This window comes from Notamacropus eugenii, chromosome 1 (genome assembly GCF_028372415.1).
Source record: "Notamacropus eugenii isolate mMacEug1 chromosome 1, mMacEug1.pri_v2, whole genome shotgun sequence".
NCBI lineage: Eukaryota > Metazoa > Chordata > Mammalia > Diprotodontia > Macropodidae > Notamacropus > Notamacropus eugenii.
In genome coordinates, this window is record NC_092872.1 from 692,862,103 (window position 1) to 692,870,430 (window position 8,328).

General features: G+C 40.9%; 1 long non-coding RNA gene across 1 annotated transcript in view; it reads right to left on the reverse strand.

Annotated features, from left to right (window-relative positions):
• LOC140521187 (uncharacterized) overlaps positions 1–4,836 on the reverse strand; it is a 195,434-nt gene extending 190,598 nt beyond the window's left edge. The window contains exon 1 of the long non-coding RNA XR_011972826.1: positions 4,791–4,836. This is a non-coding gene — a long non-coding RNA (uncharacterized lncRNA). The remainder of the gene's footprint in view (positions 1–4,790) is intronic.
• Positions 4,837–8,328: the final 3,492 nt, after the last annotated feature.

Genomic DNA, 8,328 nt, shown 5'->3' on the forward strand with positions numbered 1-8,328 from the left:
AATCATTTCTCTGCACTCAATAAAATGCCTGTGGTTTGTGAGCTGCATCTCTGGCCAAAAGCCTGCCTTCCCTTCCAGCTTCCCCTGCTCTCAGCTAAAGAAACAAGTCAAAAGCTGGCTTTGGTCTGCCTGCTCCAGAGAAGCATTGAACTGCTGAAATCTGAAATCTCCATTTTATTATTATAAGTTCAGTGTAAAGGCTCTCCAGTTGCCACACATTGGGCCAAAATCCCTTTCAGACCCTCCCTCTGACTCCCTCAGAGTTGACCCGCAAAGTAGAGCTTAACTAGATGGATAAACCAAGGGGAGAAGGGAATGGGGAGGGGAGAGAGGAGAAGCAAAGCCCCTCCCACCTCCTGGCTGCCCAGACTTAATGCAAACCATTCTTTCCAGGGGAACATTCTAACAAAGGATACAGTTTCCCACTCGTGAGGACCAGCGGGGTTGGAATTTACGGGTTGGCATCTGGAACAGTTAGACTCCAGGTCTTTCCTAGGACACATTCTTCTGGGAACTTGGGGTGCCCAAGAACTCTACAACAGGGGACAGAGGTGGGGGAGGCACAGTAATACTTTCCCTCCCGCCCCTCCCATGGACCACTGACAAAGCTACAGTAAAGACCGAATGAGAATTAGTGTATCTTACAGAATAAAAATTAAGCCACTTTGACCCTTTTTCTCTGTAGGAAGCTAACCAACTAATTTACCCAGAACAGAAAAGGAAGGATACTATAACCAAGTGTATTCTGCATCTACTCTATTAGAGAAAATAATTGCTCATCAAAAACTATTCATATTTAGCTTAATAATGATCAGTTTAAAAAATCATATTGGCCTTTGTCATAACCTCTAACCCATGTTATATATCTTTTACATCCAGACTCTCTATTCACAGAACTACTATTTTAGTTGAGATTCTCATCATGTCTCTTCTAGACTATTATAATAACCTCCTAGTTGGTCTCCCTGTTTCCATCTCTTCTCTTTCCAATCCATTCTCCACACAGCTGCAAAAAAAATCTTCTGACAGTCACTGCCCTGCTCAAGAATCTTCACTGGCTGCTTCTAGGATAAAATAGAAGTTCTTTCTAGAGTGTTTAAGGTCCCAGAGAGCTGACTTTATTATTTTAATGTTGCTGTTCAGTCATTTCTGACTCTGGTGATCCCATTTGGGGTTTTTCTTACTAATAGTAGCATTTATACAGCACTTGAAGGTTTTCAAGGCTCTTTATATAGGTTATCTCATTCAGTTCTCCCTGTTATTATTATCTTCATTTTACAAATGAGGAAACCAAAGCTAAAAGAATGTAACTGATTTGCCAAGGGTCACAGAGCTAGTAAGTGTCTGAGGCAGGTCTTCCTGACCCCAGGTCCAGCACTCACTGGCCCCTCCCCTTCTTGCATTGTACACATATCAGTCATCCTGGACAGCTTTTTAATGATCTCATCCTGCCCCTTCCACCTCTGTGCATCCTCCAAGCCTAGAATATCTCAGTCTTCCTTTGCCTTCTGTGGGCAACCCCTTGCGCTGGGAAATAGGTGACTTGGGTACAAAGCTGAGCTAGCATGTGGCCTCTGCCTTCATGAACTTAGAACCTAGAAAGGGACTAGGACCCCAACACAGGTCACTACAATGCCTGAAATGGTATCAGAATGATTGTAGGTTATTGTACTCATCCACTAATGTCATTCACCTTCAGTTCAAAAAGTGTACACGTACGCATGCACACACACACACACACACACACACACACACACACACACTCCACTATCTCCAAAGCCAAGGGAGTAAAGTCAAACACTCCAGTTCTTCTACTTGCTTCCTGGGTAAACTTGGACAAGTCACAAGGTCTCTGGGCCTCAGTTTCCTCCTGTGTAAAATCAGAGTTTAATGTGATGGCCACTAAAATACCTTCCAGTTCTAAATTCTAGCATATAGGGGAGAGAGAGGAGAAAAAGAAAGACAGTTAAAGACAGAGACATAGGTCAGAAATGGCAAAGCAAAGAATTACAATCATAAAACCTCTAAGTACAACATCACCAGAGGTCACTCTACACCAGTCCATTCCCCCTCCCTAATAACTGGCAGTGTGTTAAGGCTGGCAATGTGCTTTACATACATTAATTCCCTAAGTTACTTGTCCATACACTGGGGCAAATTTCCACATTTGGGAAAATCAGAGTAGTGACCAACATGAGAGTGTGGTACAACAAAAAGAGTAGTCTTTCAAAATCTTAAGAGCTAGATTTAAATCTCACATCTGCTCTGTATTTCCTGTGTGAACCTTGGGCAAGTCTCAGCCTCTCTGAGTATTAATTTTCTTACCTATAAAATGGAGGCATTGACCTAAATGGTTTCTAGAGTCTCTCCCAATTTTAACCTATCATTCATGTCTTTCTGAATCTATCCCACTTTATAAGAAGACTCAGATAGCTAGGAGCTGGAAAACACCTCTAAAATTATCCATACCTACAACACATTCTTTTTTCAAGGAGGAAACTGATGCCTTGGGAAAATAAGTGACCTACCCAAGGTCATTCAGCAAGTTTGTTTTAGCAAAGTCACTGATTCCCAACCTTTGCAACTTTCCCTTTACCCACTCCAACAAGCTGTGGTCTTTCCTAGCCCAAGACATGCTTTCCCAGGATTGGGAAATAAGATCCCCAGGAGGGTTACCCAAAGGGAAGAGACCTCCTCCATGGAGACCTCAAATGGAGTTTTCACCAGAGGAGATTCAAGCCAGAGACAATGCATCCTGTTCTCTTCAGGCAGAGGAATTTCTGAACCTCCACCTGATCTTCTCCACTGACTTCCAATCAAAGGTATTTAACAATCCCAGAGGAGATAAAACGAAGTGGCTGGGGTTCTTTCAGGGAGCAGCCAAAGAGCTTCTTGAAAGCATTAATTTCAGGGCAGATCTCAGTGCCGTATGTCAGAATACAAGGTTGTTTGAAGCCAAACATATTAAAACCCAAGTTTTCCTTGATGCTGGATAAACAGAAGAGGTGCCAGGCTCCATGACTTAGCAAGATAAATATCTCTACACACAAATACCTGATCACACACATACACACACACACAAACTCACACAATTCCTTTGAGAAACATTGTACCTTCCTTCTGGACTTTTTTTTTAAGAAAATGCCACCACCATCCTGGCACCCTCCTGGGCTAAGAAAATCGTTGGCAGAAAGACAAACCCCAGAGGCAGCTGAGGGCTGACTTAAACCTCCAAAATCTCACAACTCATCTTTGTGTTGTTGTTTTATTCTTTAAACAAAAGAGATTGCTTCCAGCCAAAGTAAGTCCCTCATTTCATATTTTCCTTTCACCCAGGGCGATGTAGTACAAAGAACATGGGATCTGGAGAACGAGGACCTGAAACTGAACCCCAGCTCCATTATTTACACTACCTTGGGCAAGTTATTTTTTTTCTCATGGACTCAGTTTCCTTTTCTGTAAAATGAAGAGGAAGTGCCCTCCTGGCTCCAGATTCTATGAACCTAAGTTCCTTTTAGCTCTAAATGTTATCACTCTGTGAATGAAGATCATAGCTCTTCTCTGCCACAGTAGATGGGCCTTGTCATTTTTACTGTGCCCCAAAAATTCATTTCTTGGATTTCTTGGGGCCAAAGTTCTGACAATCAACCTCCTCCTTCTCCAGATTAACTAGGCTGCTCTTGGAAGAACAAACATGGAATGCATACCTGGGCTCATATGGGAGGCACTTCAGCTTGGTGGACTTACCAGTTTGGGATCCCTAGGGATAGCCTTAAAGACCCCATGTCAAAATGACACTTTAGACGTTAGTGAAAGTGAGTTTACCTATCACAAAATAAATTCCTCTGTGCCACAGAGACGCATATATGCCTTTATAAAAAGAAATACTGTCCCTCTCTATAACATTTCTAATTGAATATATGACCCTTGTACTTTAGACAACAGTGACATGTTGATGTCATCATGTCACCCCAAAAGATTTATCTGTCCTATATCCCCTTGGTATCTTGCCCTCTCCTAGAGTCGATCCAATAAATTAAATTAAGTTAAATTGTCACTTGCTGCTAATGACTAACATTAACGTAGAACTTTCAAGTTTGAAAAGCATTTCACATAGTCTGTTAAGTTTGGTTCTTATAATAAACCTATGTGGTAGGTTCTAATATTATCCCCACTATACAGATGAGGAAACCTGGAAACAAAGAGTGACCTGCCAAGGGTCACACTCCTGCTGAGTATCTGGGGCAGGCTTTGACTCAGGTCTTCTTGATCCTATGTCCAGAGAGCTGTTTATTTCTCTCTAATCATAATGAAAATGATAATGGTTTCCTTTGCTTTTCCCTCAAGGTAAAATTTCCAATTTAGCCTGGCATTGTGGGAAAAAAAGAAACACACAGAATTTGGAGTCTTAGGAAAGACCTGTGTTGCTGAACACCAGACCTGCGTTGGACAATTAGAATGTCCCTTTCCTTAGAACAGGGGTTCTTAATCTGGGGATTATGAATTGGCTTCTGAAAATTATTTTCATTACTGTATATAAATATAATTGACTTCCAGTATCTAATTTCACACTTTTTTTAATGGAGGCAAATGAGGGTTAAGTGACTTGCCTAGGGTCACAGAGCTAGACTTGGAGACTAGATTTGAATTCAGATCCTCCTCACTCCAGGGCCAGTGCTCTACCCTTAATTGCCCTTAATTTTATACATTTAAAAACGTTCTGAGAAGGATCCATAGGCTTTTCCAGACTACCGAAAGGATAACATGCAAAAAATGTTAAGAATTATTACCTTAGACAGAATCATTTTATCTCTGTGAGCCTCAGTTTCCTCATCTGCAATGACAAAAAATTTAAATTATTCATCTCATAGGATTGTCTTTGGGGAAGCATTATAATCATGTGAGCTCGTATAATGTTGAGTACTGTTATTTTAACAAAGATTTTCAATGTCTTAACTAATGGTGAACTTTCTGTACTTGGGAGGAAGAGGTTTCACTGATAGGAGTTGAGGATTAACTCTTCCAGGTCTCCCCAAATGACACAGAGCAGACTCTCCTACTCCAACCAACCAATAATGGTTTCCCTATCCATTTTACTCCCCACATCATATATGGAATGGAGAAACATGCAGACTCCAAAGAATCCCATGTGTTTCACAAACATCTGCCTTTCACAGACACAGACCGTGACATCCGTCATTTATTTGTAAGGGATTAGGACTCATTTTCCTGACATCTACGCAGTATTGACTCAGTTAAGTGAAACGATAAAGATTCTATTTCTTACCAAACTAAATGAAAAATCTGGGGCATTGCCCTGACAACTGAAATCGGTAGAATTCAATTCATCTTAAGCTGTTTTTGGACGTGGAGGGGGTTTCTCTGCCTAGACATAAATCAGTAATTTTTTTAGGAAATGGAGAAATTTATGTCAAACTAAAAGAAAAGCTATTCGTAGATCAGTAGAAGAAGCAAAACTTAATATAAAGTTTTAAATATTATTTTCATGGAACAATAATTGAGCTTATGTCTGGGGATAGCATAAGAAAGTACACAATGGGAATCTAATTGCTTTGCCTGTCCCTGGGTGGCACATTTCTAAATGATTGGGAAATGATTCTTCCTTCTCACTGCACAAAGTGCTTTACAGAGACTGGGGAGCTGAGAGGAGTTACCCTCGGGAGGCACTGGGCAGGGATTTCATCCTGGGGAGATGGAACAAGTACTGCCTCTGGGAGGGGGGGGGTGTTTAGAGATGCTGATCTGAGTTCAAATCCCACCTCTGACCCTTACTCCCTATGTTAGCAGGTACTAGTCATTTCATGTCCCTAGGGAATAGTTTCCTCATCTGTAACTTGAGAGGGCTAGAATAGTTCAATCAAGCAACATTTATTAAGCACCTACTATGTGCCAGGCATTGAGGATACAAAAAGAAACAAAAGATAGCCTCCATGCTCAAGAAGTTCACAATCAAATGGGGGAGAAAACATGCCAACAAAGATATACAAACAAGCTATATATGGAACAAACAGGGAATAGTTAACAGGGAAAGGCACTAGAATGAAAAAGGGTTGGGAAAGACTTCCTGTGAAAGACAGATTTTAGTGGAGACTTAAAGCAAACTAGAAGACTCAAAAAGTAGGCAGAGTTAAGGTCCCTTCAGCCCTGAAATCTAGAATTGTGTTTTCCCTTTCTGTGGGGCAGTTAGGGGATACAGCAAGTAGAGTGCTGGACCTGGAGTCAGGAAGACCTAAATTCAAATCCAATCTCAACAACTTCCTAAGCTGTGTGACCCCACCTCTCTTTGTCTCAGTGCTCTAACCACTATACCATCTAGCTGCTTCATAAGAATCTACTTAAAATGAGAAATAGTTATATTCTTCAATTTGCAACAGAATTAGAGTCTCTAGGAGAGAGACCTCATTGAAAGAGATCTCAGAAGTAATCTAGTTCAAACCATCTCACCTACAACAACCCCAGCAGTTTGTCATACAACCTTGATTTGAATACCTCCAGTGTCAGAGAGCTCATTTCCTTAAAAGACAGTCGACTCTATTGTTCAATAGCTCTGACTATCTGGGAGTTCTTCTATACCATCCTAAAACGTGCTTCCTTATAGTTTGCACCCATAGGCATGCTGGACCCAGCCTGGACCAGGTGGAGAGAGCCAATTACTAATTTTCAGTGCTCGGAAATTGGCAAATGCTATAAATCAGAATTTGATTAATTGCTTTGTTGATTGTCTAGACTTTAAAAAGCTATGGAGAAAAATACTAATAATACAGATTGCACTTCAAAGTGCAATATGTACTTTTTTTCTTGGAGAGCTGGTTGTTAAACACTTCCCAGCTCACCCCTTCTTCTACACATTCATTGCTCCTGACTCTTAGTCTAATGTTTCTTCCACCTGACAACCCTTACTGAAAGGCAGGAACCCTAAATCCTCTCTTCTCCAAGCTAAACTTCCTTAGTTTACAAAATCATAGAACCTTAGAGTTGGGAGGAATCTGAAAGAAGACCTGGTCCAAGTGATACCTAAACAAGAAGTCCCTCTCCATCATCCCACTATAGGGATCATTCCTCTTCTGCCCAAACATCTCCAGGGACAGACACCTCTCTAAAGCCAAGCACTCCATTCAATTTTAAGACACAGCTTTACATCTCCTTATTAGCTTGGTCATCCTCCTGTGCCCATGTCCCAAGGAGAAATAGCATGATGTAGTTAGAAAGAACATTAGATCTGGATTCTTTCCCAGACCATGCCTCATGAGAGCAGGAACCTTGCCTCCGAAAACACTGCCTGAAGGCGATGCCAAGACACTCCAAGGGATAGGGCAACCTCCTCACCTACCATCATCAGCAAAGCTGTTCACACTGCCTTCCCAGGTAGCTAAGTCTCTTCCAATGGTCCTCTGCCCAGATTCATTCCCTTTGGCTAGAAAACTGATGCTACTTCTATCTAAGTAATACTAAATAATAATACTTTGTATCTAAGCATACTACTAGTATATACCATAACTATCTACTCTACTATGAGGATAGTGCATACTATAACTAAGTATACTATAACTAAGTGTACTATAAGTATGGTATATACCATAACTATCTAAGTGTGCTATAAGTATAGTATATACCATAACTATTGCCAGTATGGGAAACTCGCCACCCCACATGTGGCCTTCTAGGTCCTCAAGTAATCTCCTTTGACTGAAATCAAACTTCATTGTTCTGTGCTGTTTGGTTTCTCTCAAAGGGTTGAACTTGAGGACCAACTATCTAAGTATGCTATAAGTATTCTAAGCATATATTTTTTATCTAAATAATACTAAACAGTACTAAATGATAAAAATAGAGACTTTCTATCCTGCAATACTAAATACCTAGCCACCAAAGGGGAAGTCAGCTACCCTCTACAATACTCCCTTCCCAGTCTCTCACCTCCATTCACTCCAACCCTGCCCTTCTGGATCCCATCCCATTTCTGCTTGAATCTCCCATCGAGTGCTCTGCAATGTCTGTTCCATAATTAACAAGCTTGCTTTCATTTTAGATATCTTCATCTCATACTCTTTTGGTACTCACCAAGACCTGGCTCCTTCCAAAGCACACTGCACTCATGGCTCCATCTCTCACCCCTTAAAGGTACCAGGCTAGTCACTTACTAGCTATGTGACTTTAAATAAGTCAGCACCCCCAAAACACTCTCTGTCTCAATTATTTTACCAAAAAATTGAGGATAAAATTATGCATGTCATCTTCCTCATAGTGGATGTGAGGAAATCTGAAAATGTTTTATAGAACTTAAAGTTCTATGTCAATCAGTCAAAA